Raw genomic sequence first — 17,385 nt, 5'->3', positions numbered from 1 at the left:
CGAGAGGGGGAAAGAAGAAAAAAATGCAGAAATGCAGCTTTTTGGGGTTTTTTCACCGCTCCAGGGAATGTTTCCACTGTTCCATATGGCTAAGAGATCTGGCCAGCTCTCCAAAAGTTCTCCTAACGACTAAAGTCTTCTCGCCCCCCCCCGAATCTCATAACTCAAACTCATCTCGATGGCTAATTAGCGCACGGAGAGCCTAAACCACTTCTCTATTAGCTTAAATCGCTGATTGGTTTGCGATTGGGCGTTTGCCATGAAGAATGCCTCCAGGACACGCAGCTCTTCAGAAGTGCGTGGACAGCAGGCTGAAAACAGTTTGTTTTGTAGGTGCTGGCGAGTGCGCTAACGCAATTTGCTCTTATTTGCTATGGCTCGTTTTTTCGCCCTCCCTCCCTCCATCCCCGTTCCCATCTCCACTCTCTACAGACGAGTGTGTAATAACTTTGGAGACCCCCAGTTGGGAATTGGGTTATTAGTTTCCCTCTTTGTGCTAGTGGGAGTAGATTAAGCCGCTTGTAAAATAAGCCGTTATTGGCCGTCCAGCCATGGTGTAAACGAATCAGGATTTATTGAACTTTGGTTCTAGTATTTTTTAATACACACATATATATATATAGGAAAGGTGCTTAAATATGGGTGCACTGAATCACTTGGTGGTTACTGCGAATATTGTGCCTGTCTTATAATGTGAGAGTGGAGGGACCAGTAAGAATACAAGTAACCAGTCAAGACCAATGGTCTGATTCCATGGACCCTTACAATATCTTACATCTGCACTCCACGGCACCTCTAGTTATAATGCGTGATGATTTTTCTTAATTACTGGGCAGACAGCAGGTTCGCTTTTCATAAACCTTTGCACAACGGGTCTAAGGGCCATGATAACAATATTGACACAACAGAGACAATTCCCCAACATACAACATATTTCAATATGGTCACAAATCATAACATGTAGTTTTCATGGAACGACATTAAGGGATTTCTTTTCCGCTAATTCATTAGTTCACCAATCAGAATGCTTGAACTAATGTACAAGTAAAGGACAGGTACAGATAGTGTACAGAGATGATCCTTTTCAAAATACAGATGACTAACATGCAATCCTTTCTTGTTCTGTAAACCATGAAGATATGCCTCATGTGACATTGCACATGACCTACAGCACTACATCTAATGCAGCACCATGAAAAATGGACCTAATAAACACAGCTTGGACCACAATGAGCACAACAGAACATAGTGCTCATATTAAGAGTATTCTAAAAGCACAATCACTGCATACAAATGTTTCATTATGTATTGCTGTATGAAAAAATGGCCTTCAGCACCTACCTTTTATGTTATAAAAGCAGGCTTTCACTGATACAGTTTTAAGCACTCAACCAAAAACCTTGAGACATTAATACTAGATGCCATTATAGTATTTCTCACTAGAGGAAGCATCACTGCTGCATCTCACCCATGGTTCTCCCATGATGCACCACATTCAAGTCAAGAGCTGGGTGGTAATTGGCAGGGAAGATGAAATGTACAGGGACCTTCAGAATTGGACACCAGTCTGCATGTTAGTGGATATGGAATGTGGATTTTGTTAACAATTCTACAAACGACACCATACAATAATCTTTCTTTATGAGTTTTCCCTCCACAGACTAAGACACAAGCTCAGTAATGAGGTGCTGCTAAATATGTATAATAAAGCCATCATGGTTCTCAGAGTCATAGAAGGCTATGTGGAGTTGTCAGGGGAGAGCGTGATAAGTGACTTCTGTGAATTCTCTATTATGCACAGTGTTTCATGCACCGATAAAGGGGAAAAAGAGAAGAAGAAATCAGAGTTTGCCTCTTCTTGCTTGATTGACACCTCATTTCTGATAAAGCACAGCTTTTGACTGGGAGAATCAGGAAAGTTGTCTGGTGTGATTCTTTTTTAAAGAGGGCCCACAAAGGGCTGATGAGCCAATTCACCTCAATATTATATACACTGGTCAAAAAAAATAAAGAGAACACAAAAATAAGACATCATAGATCTGACTGAATGAAATATTCTTATTAAATACAAAATCACACACATTGCTGGAAATCAAATTTATCAACCCATGGAGGTCTGGATTATGAAAAACACACTGCAGGTTTATTCAACTTTGATGTAATGTCCTTAAAACAAGTCAGGCTCAGTAGTCCCTGTATGACCTCCCTACAATGTCTGGACAAGCTCCTGATGAGGTGGTGGATGGTCTCCTGAGGGATCTCCTCCCAGACCTGGACTAAAGCTTCCACCAACTCCTGGACAGTCTGTGGTGCAACATGGTGTTGGTGGATTGAGTGAGACATGATGTCCCAGATATGCTCAATTGGATTCCAATGCATCAATACCTTTGTCTTGCAGGAACTGCTGACACACTCCAGCCAGGTCTAGCATTGTCTTGCATTAGATTAGATACAATTTTGTAACCTTTCTAAAATCAGCAAGTTCTGCTTCCTTTCATCAGTGTTATTAATTTTTTGGCAAAATCGCAATAATGCTGTCAGAAAATCAATAATTCTCAGATACTAATCGGAACAAGAATTTACTATTGAGCACTGTCTAAAAGTATTTCGGATTTCAACCAGATGAACAGAGAAAAACAAAAATTTTCTTATATATTATACATATACGCTTAAAAAGTGTGTACATCCCTTTTAAAATGCAGGACTTTGTGATGAGGACGCAAACACGCCTTTTCACCCTAATAGATTTGTTTGTTCTCCAAAATCACATTAAATGAGGGAAAAGATTGCAAATGGTTTATTGTTGAATGGTTTTTATATCACTACAAAACTGCTATTTTAACAGGGATGTGCATACTTTTTATATCCTCTGTATTATGAAGTGCATGCTTGCCATAATATGTACAATCAGTGCAATTTTTCTATTGCATTTCGTGATTTTCACACAACCAAAAGAGCAAAATAAAAGTCCCCCAACCACTTAGCTCCTCATTGCGCTCTGTGTTCCAGAGAAGGACCGGCACAGATGCGGGGGAGAAGGAGGCAAACACAGCTGGGGACAGCAGCTCGACAGGAGCTGACTGTGAGTGCGGCTCAGGTACTGTCATTCACTCCGTCTTCCCCTGCCTGCTTCTTAAATCTCCAGCTGAACTAACAACTGTGCTTTTCGCCTCGTTCTTCCAGCCAGACTGTGTTACATCAAATCAACGCCTGCCACTTTTTTTTCACTTTACCTTGTTCTATTTTCACCATCTCGTTTGAGAATATAAGAAGTTTGTGTGGTTGTCTGCTGATGGCTGTGTTTGATTCAACGAGTCGGTGCTACATGAAACAACTTGGGGATGCGAGGTCCCACATTCCTTCTCTGTGAGGGAATCAGCTGTCTTAATGTCTGGGCCTAGAAATTTCAAATACCTGAATAGGCATTTTTTAAGAGACAGCAATGCATGTACAGTCGTGGCCAAAGGTTTTGAGAATGACACAAAAAATTGTTGCTTCCTTCTTATTATGGAAATTTGCATACAATCTACAATGTTATTAGATTAGATTAGATTCAACTTTATTGTCATTACACATGTACAAGTACAGGGCAACGAAATGTAGTTTAGGTCTAACCAGAAGTGCAATAAGCAGCAAGTGCAGGATACAGTTCAAATAAGTTATATATATACATAAAGTGATATGTGCAGGAGTAGTACAGCGCAGTAATTATCAGGAGTGTATGGGGGGGCAGAGGAGTTCAGCAAGGAAACAGCTCTGAAGAGTGATCAGATGAACTGCAAAGTCGTGCAGTCATCATTGCGTTGCATAAAAAGGCCTCGCAGACCAGGATATTGCTGCTACTAAAATTACAGCAATAGCTGTAATCTTAGTAGATTTTGTTGGATTATCAAAAATTTCCAAGGAGAGAGGTTCAAATTTTGTAAAAAAAAGGTGCCCACAAAAGTCCAGCAAGCGCCAGGACCGTCTCCTAAAAATGATTCAGCTGCAGTGCCACCAGTGCAGAGCTGGCTCAGGAATGGCAGCAGGCAGGCGTGAGTCCATCTGCACGTACAGTGAGGCGAAGACTTTTGGAGGATGGCCGGGTGTCAAGAAGGGCAGCAAAGAAGCCACTTCTCTCCAAGAAAAGCATCAAGGACAGACAGATATTCTGCTAAAAGTACAGGGATTGGACTGCTGAGGACTGGGGTAAGGTCACCATTCGTGTGTGTCTCCTTCTCATCCAAGGGAGTGAACTCACTCACAATTTTATCTAAGAACACAGCCATGAATAAAGAATGGTACCAAAACAGCCTCAACTTCTCCGAACCATCAAGAACAGTCCAGTGAAGAACAATGCCTTTTCCAGGTATTTCCAGCATTATGGAGCACTGTGCCATAATGACAAAGTGAGAACTAAGTGGCTCGGGGAACAAAATATTGAAATTTGGGTCCATGGCCAGGAAACTTTCTGGACTTTAATCCAATTGAGAACTTGTAGTCAATCCAAGAGGTGGGTGGACAAAAAAAATGTGTACACCATGTGTATCTGGTTATTCATACTGTGTTTAAATGGATCCCACACCTAAATCGTACCAGCAGTGGTTTCTGAGCTTAATCTGTCGAATATTAAAACGATTTACATATATCTTCCCACCACACTCAAAACATTGTTTTCCATTTGATATGATACAATAAGAAAAAAGTTGTCAAGTGAACAACTTTAAGGCAGGTTGCCATGTATTTTTGTTTTAATTGCAACCACAAAGTCATTTTGATGCATTGTAATTGGTTGTAATCATTTTAACCATGACAGTGAATGTGCACTTCAAACCTTCACCGATACGGTACCATACAGTATTACATTTACAGAATGCCAGTGCGTGCCTGCATGCACATTCACCTCCCACATGTCTCCACACTGTTAATGAATTCAAGATACAGCCGAACAGGGCACAGGTATTAAAAATAGACTAAATAACCAGGCACTGTGGGTACAGAAACAGCCTGAAGGTAAAAAAAAAAAAAAAGAAAAAAGAAAAATCATCACTTAAACACCGCTGTCTTGGTGGATGCAGGCCGCGCTCAGCGGGAGACGAGCGAGCTGATTAAAGGACAGGGGATCTGATGGCTTGCACAGATGACGCTATTGATACCAGGCGCGTGGCGCGTGTATATTTAGCACTGGCTCAAAAAGGCAAATGACAGCCAGGACTTACCAAGTCAGTGATAGGAAAGTGAGCGATAACGACGAATTGTCTTAAGCCAAATGCCGATCTGGTGCTTAGTATGCTGAGATCACACACCCGTCAGTCAGCCGAGGGAAGGAAGGTGCGAGTTGAAGAGCGGCAGTGGGCAGGAGGAGAATGGGAGTGTGTACGAGAGGTGCGTACTCGAGGATGATCCCTCTTTCGGTTCCATTGATTCTTATCCCCGACCAGACAGCAGGGTCAATTTAATCAAATTTTGCTGAGGGAATTAGCACCCCGTTGCCACTCAAAAGAGGTTCATTAGGAGCCAAACTGGAATTCAAATGGAACACGTCCCTGTATGTGTGTACAGGTGCGTGTGTGTGTGTGTGTGTGTGTCTGAGGCAGACGGAGATTGAGCGCGTAGGCAGGGGCCGAGTTTTAATTTTCGAACACAAACCGAGAACGACCCCATTTAAACTCTCTCATCTCTAATCTGTGTACAGATAAACAACTTCCATCGGAGGCTAATAAAGTGTGCCGATCAGCGTCGGGAGAACAAAAAGCCGCGATGCGGTGACAGTAGCCATTTTCTTAGCTTACAAAACATAAGAACTCACGTGAAAGTGTTAAGAGATCAAAAGATATGATGAAATTAGAGGACATTGGCCTCATGTACAGAGAAAGTGACTAGAAAAGTGACGCTGTTATCACTTTCCTGCCCACCACCATGTTGGTTAAATACTAAATGTGTTTCATAGAGCCCATGGAAATGTCGGTCTAAAGCTGTCTTAAGGCAGTGGAAAGAGGACTGTGGAAATGACATTCAAAATCTGGTCTGAGGTCAGTGACACAGCATTTCACTTTTATTATTAAAATGGCAGTATGTGTGACTATTTTGATAAGGCATATGTGCATTAAGAAATGAAAATTTGAGCCTTTTGGATTCAGTTTTGACCCATGAGCCACCCTTTCTTCAGTTTCTGAAGAAGTCAGTACGACGTCATGCACTTGTGCCTCACTCGTCTAATTCATGACAGATCAACAGACAAAGCCAGGAGCCACAGACAATATACTGAAACATAGGTGAAAAGAACAGGGTCTGCTCAGGGTGACAAAGGACAGGGGATGTGGGAGGACAGGGGCTACATAAAAGCAAGACACGTATTTATTGGACCGCTATAAAATATGTGGTTAATAATGTTGTCTTCTTTGTAACATTGCAAATAAACTGGCCAAAGAAACAGTGCGGCAGGAGAGCAGAGCATCAGCAGACAACTCTGAATTCACAACTAAAATTTGGTCCTTGAGACTCTGTTTCTGGGAATGGCACTTCTTATTAATATTTATAACCCCCCTTGAAATTACACCAGTGCAGGAGCCTAAAAAGAGACGAGGCAGAAGGAAAGAAAGAAACAACAAGGACTTTATATGGTAAACTGATAATTAAACTGTGTTTAAATAAAACATCTCATTACAAAAATGCCAGGGCGAAAATTAGATCTGTCTGTCCAAACAATGCAACAAATTAAAAAGAAGCAGCTAATAATAACAAATGAAACAGACAGTTTTGCTCTCCTAAAGCTTTGGGTTTCTGCCCAGAATCCTCTGTCCTGAGTCAAAAACACGCACTAACGGAAGGATCGTTAGTCCCAGCTACACACAGCAGAGATTTTTCACAAAGGGGACCCCCAACCTGGGACGATCTACCCCTAAAGGACAGGGTACAAAGAGAATGACCACAAACATGCAGAAAATGAGCAGATATGGCAAGACGTTGAGGGGCAGACAGAAACTCAGAGGTGAAATAGAGTGAGAAAACGAGACGAGATGTAAAGAAAAAATTTGATCCTTCGTCAGAAATCGACCCTCCAATTATCTACAACCCTCCAATTATCTACAAACTCTTAAACATAACTAGCAGGTGCCTTACGAAAATTAAGGAATGTTAAGTTGTTCAGAAATTCGACATAAAATACAAAACAATTAGCATTCATTTACACTAGAACTCAGTCCTGTTGAATTAACTGCTGAAAAGGACTTGAAGACTGTAGTTTTGAAGCAACATGAATGAATGACATGATGTGTAATAACTTGTCTTTGTACAGATTGAAGCCAACATTCTCAACATCAGTTAACATAATCATCAATTATATGTTAAAGATTCTTATTTGTATACAAAAGCGATAAAATGATTGCCATCATTACACATTTAAAATATAATACGAGATGTCATTTAATCAATTCTGTACTCTTCTTTTACAACCATGAGCAAAACGTGATAGATGATGGGTGGTAGTAGTCTAGTGGGTAACACACTCGCCTATGAACCAGAACCCCACTTACTACTATTGTGTCCCTTAGCAAGTTGCTCCAGGGTGACTATCCCTGTAAATACTGATTGTGAGTCGCTCTGGATAAGGGCAATAAATGCTGTAAATGTAATGTAAATATGAGATACAGGCAGCCCAGCTTTAAGTTCTGCACCAATAGTAACAAATTTGACATCACACTCCACATGGTGGACCTGAAAAAGACCCCAAAGACATCTTTCAAGATAGGATCTAGGTATAATTTTCAGAAGCACTGAAAATATACTGCTCATATAACTATATCAGCTTCAGGTTATGGCAACACAGTAGATTTGAGCAACATATAATCTGAAATGTATATAATATTAAATAACATGTTAAAAGGCAATAATTACATCATGGATTGACTGTACAGATTAGTAACTACCTGGTCAAAATACAACTAAGCAATTTAACTAATTAAGATTAATGAAAGATACAGATGCAAAATAACTGAAATATGCCTGAAAACATTGACAGGCAATGTGTATTAGCTTGCGTTTGAAAAATCTGAAATAATGCATTGACACTGTGCCCTGCCCTGTTTCCAATGGAAGGCCGTTATTATCGCTAAACAGAGCATAATTAATTATAATGACTTAATGAAATAAATTGCGTCCACGGTGTGTCCTCAAATAATTAGTCCTGTCAAAGATGGACTGGGGTGCTTGTTAGTGTCCAGTACCAGTCTAGTATTCAAAGTCTGTATTATGTGAGTTTCACATGCAATTAGATTGTAGACTCTATTGTAGCAATGCTAGGTGTGCATTAAAACAATGTAATGCACCGGCCATGCCGCTCATATTTAATCACTATTCTGATTTACTAATATAGCAAAAAAAAAAAAAACATTGCAACCTACTACAATGATATGCATGCATTTTATGTCTAAAACATGTCATACGGTCATTCTATAAAAAATGACATTTTGTTTTGGCAGTCATGTTATAAGCAAGATAATCCACTCCATGTTTTGTGTTAAAGGGCACTTCACATCTGGTGGTTCTTTGTCTCTGCATTTTGTGTTGAAATCCTTTAAACGTTTTATCTGTGCATGAATGTGTAAACAACAAATCATGTCCATTTCGTTTACCTCGTTTTCCCCATCAGCCTATTTCATCCGTCCGGTTTCAGGGAAGCCGTGTTGCACAATGCGTTTAACAATTCAGTTTATGCGCACACAGTTGCATGCACCAGAGGCTGAGCGTGTGTATCCGTCTCATCTGCGCGTTTGCTGAAGTAGCCATGCATCATTGCACTTTTAGCATGTGCTGACAGTTGATAACGAAGACTGCAGCAGACAGGAGCACCACCCCCCCCCCCCCCAACTCACACATTATGCATAATTATAATAAAAATGCACTAATCCTAACTCTAGCATTAATAGGCAGAAAGAGAAGGCTGGTTATTTTAGGCTGCAGAAATGCTATTATTTTACATAAACAGCAGGAGGTCAGCAAAAACAAGGAGTTTTAAATATTGTGGTGACATTGTTGTGGGGACATAAGTTTCGTAAGAGCACACACATACAAAGGTGGCTGTAAAAACACCAGTATGTCATTCAGCATTTAATATCTCAATGAGCAATGCAGCCTCTCAGCGTGGCGCATTCGGGGGGGAGAGAAAGCCTAGATTAATTGCCTGGGAGATCTCTCTGGCTAGGAGATGGCACAAAAGTATTGGGGCCATTGAAATGTAAAAGGGAAGAGAATGAAAAAGACTGTACTCTTCAACATATGAAAAGAACAGACTGATAGAATATGTGCTGTCACACTGAAAGAAAAGGCGCTGGATATGCCACAGTGATGGGGGTGGGGAGAAAGAAAGAAGAAAGAGAGACATAGAACTGTAACCTTTTGTGTATATATGTTTGTGGGGACATTTGTGTGTATGTCTCTGTTAAGTGTGTGCATTGATGATTTATGTAATTGTGTGTGTCTGTTAGTGGATATGTGTAGTTGTGGGTGTGATACATATGTATTTATATATGTGCATGTGTGTATATCTTTTTGTATGAATATGCATGTCTTAGATTAAGCATGTGTGTGTGCATGTGGGTGTTGTTTGAAAGTGTGGGTACGTCTCAATCTCTCGGTCCTCGTGCCTGTGTTGCTTTTGTGTCGACTTATGTGTCTGTTTGTGTGTGTATCTCAGCCCAGTCTACCAGAACACATTTGGAATTAACATGGTGGGACAAACCCCCAGTCTGAACTGAACCAAAGGCTGCAAACAAACAGACCCATTAGCAGCAGCAGATGACTGGATGCGTGCGGCGAGGCGGCGCTCACACATTCTGCACAGTGCACTGTGGTGGATGTGATGCAAAATGGCAAAAAGGGGCTTTATTTAGACCCAGACCAAGCTGGCTCCCCACAGGCCAGCCTCCGAGCCTACAGCTGTGCACCTCCACCAACATCCATATGGGCTCTGAAGTCAGAGAGGCAAAGGAAGAATGAGGGAAGGTTATCAAGCAAGAGAAGAGAAGAGAAGAGAGAAGGAGAAGGACAACCAGTGAAGGTGTTACTAAATGAGCCAAAAAAAAATATAAATATAGATAGTAATAGAAAGGAAAGGGGATTGAAGAAGAAGAAAAGGATCGGTAAAAGAACACACATATACAGGGGTGTGTTGGGTGTGTCAGAAATTCACAATTGATGATGCATGCGTATTTAAAATTAATAAAATCAATTCTGTTTTACTTGGCATTTTAATAAGCGCAGGTAGTTCTGGTCATGTTTACTTTCCTCCCTATAAATACAGCACTAGACATAAGACAGCAAACTAATCTATGTAACCATAGTAACGTGCTGAACAAGCAGCAAGTCTCGGTCTGGAAAAGCCAATTGTACTTCATCAGCATTAACCCTTAACACAAGAGTGAACAGCAGCGTCGATGGTTCATATTTCTGCATCTGCTGTTAATGCAGAATGTGAAGGAATATTAGTCTTGATGTCGTGTCAAAGTCGCGCGTGCTAACCAGCTAGCAGCATCCCTGATCGGCTCCATCTGCCGGATGGATTCAGAAAATGAACGTTCTTATGCACTTATAAAAATGTGTTTGTACGTGTGTAAATTTGTGGTGAACAGGTGCTTCATCCCAGTAAATTGCAGACACTTCAGGAACAAACCGGGCAGGAATGCAGCGTCTGTGAACTAGTTGTTATCAGTTTAAAAATAACCCCGAACGTGTCGAGTATAATCACAGACGCTACACAGTTAAACTAATTTTCATCTTTAGTATTTGTAAAATGTCTGTTTGCCACAAACAGTTTTAGGATTATGCTGAGATGAATGACAGAGGTAATGGTGAAATACTGCCCCCTGTGTAATGGAGCATAAAGTACCAGTTGGCCAGATGTTACATATTACATAGGATGTTACATAGGATGTCCCGGTGCTTCTGGCCCCCGGCCACCAGGGGACACCACTAATATTGGACTCTTGGGGTTCTCGTGGTTTGTCTCATTTCCTGCCCTCATACTTACATTGAGTACCATCACTTCTGTATATTATTTCTGTGTGTATCTTGTACAAACAGCGCAGTAAATTCGCCTGCAGTCTTTGTGGCAACGGCCATTTTTCGGATGTTTCCGCTGGTTCATCACACTAAAAATATCTAAACATACAATGCAACGTAATTGCCCAGCCCTACTGGCAAGAAATCTTAAACTGTAACACTAGACAAATAGGAAAAGGAGCAGACTAGAGAGCAGAACAGAACCACGGTAATACATGCAGGAACGCAGACACACACTCCGTTATTACGGGAGGTAGGAACGAGGGCCATCCGCCTCCTTTCTAATTCGGAGTCCAGTCCTATAAGCCCCCAATGTATCAAAAGCAGGTCTGCATGCACCCTTAATAAAAAAAGAAAAGAAAAGATTAAATGAGGGGTCAAAAATTCCATTACTGAGGATGATCCTGTTGTCCTCCCATTCTTATCCGCAGAAGGCTATGCACCACTAGTGACAAAAGCAATTTGAACAGAGTTATCCAAGTGTTTTATTCCAAACGTCTGCGACTCTTGGGTCTTTTCTTCTTTGCTAATCGTTTTTTTTTCTTCTTCCCCTTTTAGATAGCAATGTGATAATTAACTTGGTAACAAACAGACTGCAATAATTATGGCGTTTATTCAAAAGAAAGGCGCTTGTGCCGCGTGACGGCGGGGAGAAGCGCCGAAGTACAGATGAGCGAGTCTCCGTTGCACTAATGGAGTCGCCGGGCCTTGACAGGCAGCCCGCTAATTTACTGCGAGAGGCAGCGCTCACGCTCCCCTCGCTGGTCCTCTGTTTGGAAACCTTTGAACTGCCCGCCCCTCTCGGCCCCCCCACGCGGCGTGCAAACACCGCGCGACTCAGATCGTTACACAATTAATTCGTAATTGCCCAGCCACAGCGCATTTCCTTTAACGTCGAGCCGCTGACCGCGTTTTTTTAATTTTTTTATTTTTACTCTTCTTCTCGTAACTGCAGTGTGAGCTGCTATCAAATTAGCGGCCTTTGGAAATATCAAAGCTTTTTGCCGAGATGGATTATCCCGACTTTGTTGCAGGAAGCGCAGTCAAGTCCCATCATTAAGCGGGCCTTGAATTCAGCACGTCAGCTGTGTGAGTGGAGGCCATTTTCATTGTCTGTTGTGAGCGTGCATTTCCCACGCAATCAAAAACGAAAGGTCACGAGCACGCTCAAGCGTGACAAACAGGGAGAAAGTTCAGTCCGTTTACGTTCCATCAGTTCTATGAGAACACTGATTAATTGACGTCTCTGTAGAATTATATACATTTCAGCAAAGCCGCGTTGGCCTGGTTGTGAACACCCCGCAAATCAGTTTTAATCCCACTGACGGGGGGACAGGACAACCTTTTAACCTGTTTCCAGTTTCCACCAAGGCAGCCCAGCATATTCGAACAGTCACGTTCCGCGGATACACAGCAGAAAACCACACGAGGCAGAGCATATATTCGTCATCCCTGGCAAACAATTCTCTTTATGGGCAGTGATTTATTCTCAGGGAGGAGCTGGGCAGTTGTAAACGCAGAGTTGTACCCTTCGGACAGGGTCCAGGCAGGGTCCCATAGCTCCGAGGGCTGGTGGTCTGTGTTGGTGCACAGCGCCTGTGGTGGGCCCAGTTGGGTAGCAAGCGATAAATTACCCGACGGTGGGCTGGCGCAGGTAAAGCACAGACAACACAACCTTCCTCCTGAGGCTCAGGTGGGTTTGTACAGTCCCCAAGAAAAAGTGGGTTTAAAATGGCCCAGTGCAACAACAGCTGGGATCCACTGTGTGTGCATGCAGCTCTGCCATTTAACATTCTTTTTTAGTGTTGTTATGGCTCATTATTCAATTATTTATACTGTGCATAAAATTTCCGATGGCAAGGTGGGGACGTGAAAATGCGTTTTGCTTTGGCTTGTCACTGATTGAGCATCATTTAATTTGCAAAAATCTATTTCCCAGTCTAGGCATGGAGCATTGTGACATTAGTGCATTAACACCATTATGTGGTTTGGTTGCACATTTTACTTGTCTGCCTAATTACTTGTTTAGAGCTACATTAAATGATGTATAGTATTAAAAGAGGCATATTCAGAATTAGAAAAAAATTTAATTTGTATGTATCAACCATATTTTCTTGCCATTTCAGATGTTAATAAAAAAGAGACATATAGGTTGCATAAGAGTATGAATGCAGAGATTTGTTCAGTTCTCTGCCAACAAAATGCTTTATAATGCTATGATATATAATGTTATAAATCATAAGCATGGAGATAGTGATCTGTGATTGGACCCCATGTGTTGAAACAATGATAACAGTAATAAAATAACATAACATATTTATATAATGGTGATATCTTTGTGGTATTAGACATGGATATAGAAAAATTAGCTTGCCCCCAAATCAGTGGCCCAGTATTCATACTCTGTTTATCCAAATAGCTAGAATTATGATTAAAATGCATGTGTATTCAGCCTACACATGTCTATTGGCTATGTACTATTAGAGCCAATATTACCATATTAATTTGAATCAAACTACTATGAAGTTGTCCAGCACCAAAGTTGTCCAGCACCATGCAGTTGTCCAGCACCAAAAAGTACAAATATACCTTTACCCTTGATGTTCTGCACCATTCAAATTCAAACTTATACGAGCATGCAATACTGTCACATATGATCAAAAGTCAAAACTGTAGGCCATTACATATTGCTACATATTGAATACTGCTTTATGACCTTAACAACAAAAATATGTGCTCCATACATAGACCATAATAGAATCCAGATTCCATAAGATGCCTGTGGCTAAAGCAGAGTGTACTCCTGCTGGTTTAATAGCTTAACTCCGACTCCATTTTGGCTCTGTTTTGATTCATGGAATCCTGGAAAGAAAGAAAAAATGGAAACCTAATTTCTGGACAATTCTCAACAGATTTAAGGCACCCTTGCTATTGTTTTCAAACACAATAAAGAGAGCGGTGGAATGCAATGAAGAGTGCAGAGCGTTTTTGCTCCACACACTGTGGGCGTGGCCTAACCGTTCTCTTTATATTGAACTAGCGAGTCCGTGCACAGTAAGTGCCATCTCTGTTAACGTGTAAGACGTGTCTGTGGCGGCCACTTGTGCTGGTGGAAATCGCAATTCTGTTGTCTTCTGGGGCCATTTGTTACTTTAGATTTCATGGGGGCGGTTAGCTTCTTGTCTCCCACCGGGCTGATGTTTTCATGGCTGAGTGCAGCTCTAACATCAGAGGTACTTCCTGGTTCTTATTCAAAGGATTTCTATAATCTAACCTTATTCGTCTGCTCCATCACATAACATTTGGAAAATAAAAATAGAAATGCACAAGAACCTCAGACACCACAGTCAGTAGTTTGGAGGCTTTTGAAATATGCAACACGAATGACTTGATAACTAATTAAAATAATTACCATCTGCTTCTTCCATGCCTGGATTACTGTAACGGAGGTATGCCCACTGTGCGCACAGCTGGAAGCGGTGCTGATATCGCTGCCAATAACTGCATCACTGCCACTTCTGACACTTGTGCAATCATCATCACAACTTCTGCTGCTACTGTAAAACAGCCTTAATACCTCAACTATACTTGCTATATTTAAGACATATTGCACTTTAAAACAAATTCTCTTTTGGGGACAGAAATTAGTTTTTGTACCTGAGAGGATATGCACCCTAAAGATGTGATGTCCTGAGGGTACCTGTATACCGTCTACCTACAGGACTCACGGGTTGTCCTGCATTGTAGTCATTGTCGCAACGGCACGGGGCTGGTATGATACAAACGCTCGACATATTAATAACGACACATGACACATGGCAGACAAACAGAACCAGGTGACGGAGATAATGCACACATGCTGACTAGAAACATACAGGAACATTCATAACATAAAACAGGAGATAACAATAAGGAGATTATTCACACACCAGGGAAACCAGGCCTGGCGTGCCAGGGAACGGCCTCCTGCTCACTCCATTCGTCTCCCCAACACAGAACCCCTCTGGGCAGACTATGTCCTCCATACATCGAACCACAGCAGACAACGCAACATGGATGCAGGAATCCTTGACCCCACCGTGGAATCTTGTGAGTGCGGGATCCTGCCTTGGAATGCCAGGCATCCGTACCTCCATCCACCTTGTGGAGTATACACGACCCCCGGCCATGGGCTTTAAAAACAGTGGCAAAACCTGGCCTGGACAGGGGAGCTGGCGATGTCTTTTTCAAGCATGGGAAAAGCCGGATATCCCCCTGTGGGGATGAGCAGGAAGGACACAAATGCTCAACTCCAAGGGAAAAACAAAACTACACTTAAAAAAATGCCAGTAAACCAGAACTGGGTGACGGAGATAATACACACACATGGGCTAGAAAAATACATTTATAACGCAGAACAGCAGGGAAACCTGGCCCGGAGTGATCGGACCATGATAGTTATACGCTTTGGTGGCTTTGAGTTGTGTGTTTTTGCGTTTTGGCCATCGTGCCTTTTTCATTTTTTTATTAAAATATCCCCTGTGCCTCTCCTTCACCCCTTTGTGGCATTTGCATGCTCTGCAAATCTTCAAATTTAAAACATTTATGTACACAATTATGTGATATATGTGTTTTGATTCATACTGTTTGTGTTGGTAGATCATCAAGCCCTTTTTTCTCAGTTGACACCACACCAGTTAAAATACTATGTAGGTTTAATAGCGTATCTTAATTCAGAATAGAAGGAAAACTGCTAAAACATGCCGTGTATGGTCATATAAAGATTTTTTGTCCTGTCTAAATGGAGGTCCAGGAATTTTACAGCGTCGGGGTGGCAAGTACACTTTAAGCCCATCTGTTTTGAATCAGGAAGTTGACTAGGCTCAGACCCTGTGCTACTGTATTGCTGAAGACATCCAATGATTTCCCTGTGTATTCACAACCTCTGAGCAGGTCCACTGTAAAACAATTAAGGGAGAGAAAATGCAGAAAGTTTGCCCCTCCATCTGGCATCTCTGCCTCTGACAAGGTTGCGCGTCTTCCAGAGGGGGCTCCCCTCACGCCTCATCCCATCCATCACGTTATACCCCAACAATCTGGCAACCCCATCCCCTGTCATCAGCACCTGCTTTACTGCACGCTCATCGTTTCGGGAGCGTGACAGGTGACTAATCCTGGAGAGCCAGGTCCTTGGTTTGGTAAAAGAATAAATATATTAATAAGTGGATAAATAAAACCGGCTGCCCACTCTCCTTTCCCTCAAATCTGACACCTGTATCGGCCTCCCCTGCGCCACATTCGTGGCGGGCCGGGCAGATGCATGAGACACTCGCTCCCTTAATCTGTTTATCCGTGATGAAAGGCGTGAATGAGTTCCCGCTGCCCTCTAACAATGATGCGCGGCCTACATTACAATTACAATTAGCGGCAGGAGGGGGTGGATTTGTGAGAAATTGGGGGCAGAATGGGTCCTGCCAGGTCCTTATCACTCTGCATGAGCGGGGGATGTCCCTCTTTTAACGTTAATGCAGTTTTTTTTTTTTTTAAGGCACTAAGCGGCCCTAAGACCGGCCTCGCGGCAACAAAATAGAAGGTCTGTCATCAAGGTGAGGAACATGCAGGGACAGATGCAGCTGTTGAGAGCTGCATCCTCCGAGTGTCACTAATGGAAACACCTGCTGTCCCTGTAGTGTGAGCTGGATGCAGAGGTGAGTAACAGCTAAAATCAATTTCCATTTCATGTTCTGATGGAAAGATCCATCACAGACGGAGAGGTCTGCGGCATCTGTGCAGGCAGTGTGCAGTCTTGCAGTCTTGTGGAAAGACGCTTTATTCTAAGAAGCGTCCGTTTTCAAGAGTTTAAAATGTTTATCAGAACTCGGCTCCTTCTGCTGAGCCCCACTGTCAAACACCGCTGGTAGGTGTGCATTTGATGTGCTGTCATTGTTGGACCAGCCGGGGTATTCCGTCTCCATCGGAGTTTATCGTGAACTGTTCTCCCCTGATTCCGGATTGTTTGCACCTCTTCCTGTTTATATATATTTGCCTTTTTTGTCTCACATCTTTGTCCGGTTATTGTAAACGGTGTGTCCTGTCCATTGTTTTCAAGTGTGTTATATGTTGTAACAAAATTCCCTTTCGTCTAAATCATGCGAAGGCGCCCAAACCCTCTTCGCCAGCGCCAGAACGGTTACGTGCACAATGCAGTTCATTTTAAATACTAACCTTAGTTATGATATGGATAGTAAGGAATGATTTTATGATGCTTCAGATTACAAACCAATTGCTCTAGACAGACTCACCAGTATGACATGAACATAAGATCATTAGAACATTTGTCAAGTGGCCATGATGTACTTTGGTGCCCAA

This window comes from Denticeps clupeoides, chromosome 14 (genome assembly GCF_900700375.1).
Source record: "Denticeps clupeoides chromosome 14, fDenClu1.1, whole genome shotgun sequence".
NCBI classification, from domain to species: domain Eukaryota; kingdom Metazoa; phylum Chordata; class Actinopteri; order Clupeiformes; family Denticipitidae; genus Denticeps; species Denticeps clupeoides.
This window is presented reverse-complemented; position numbering follows the sequence as displayed.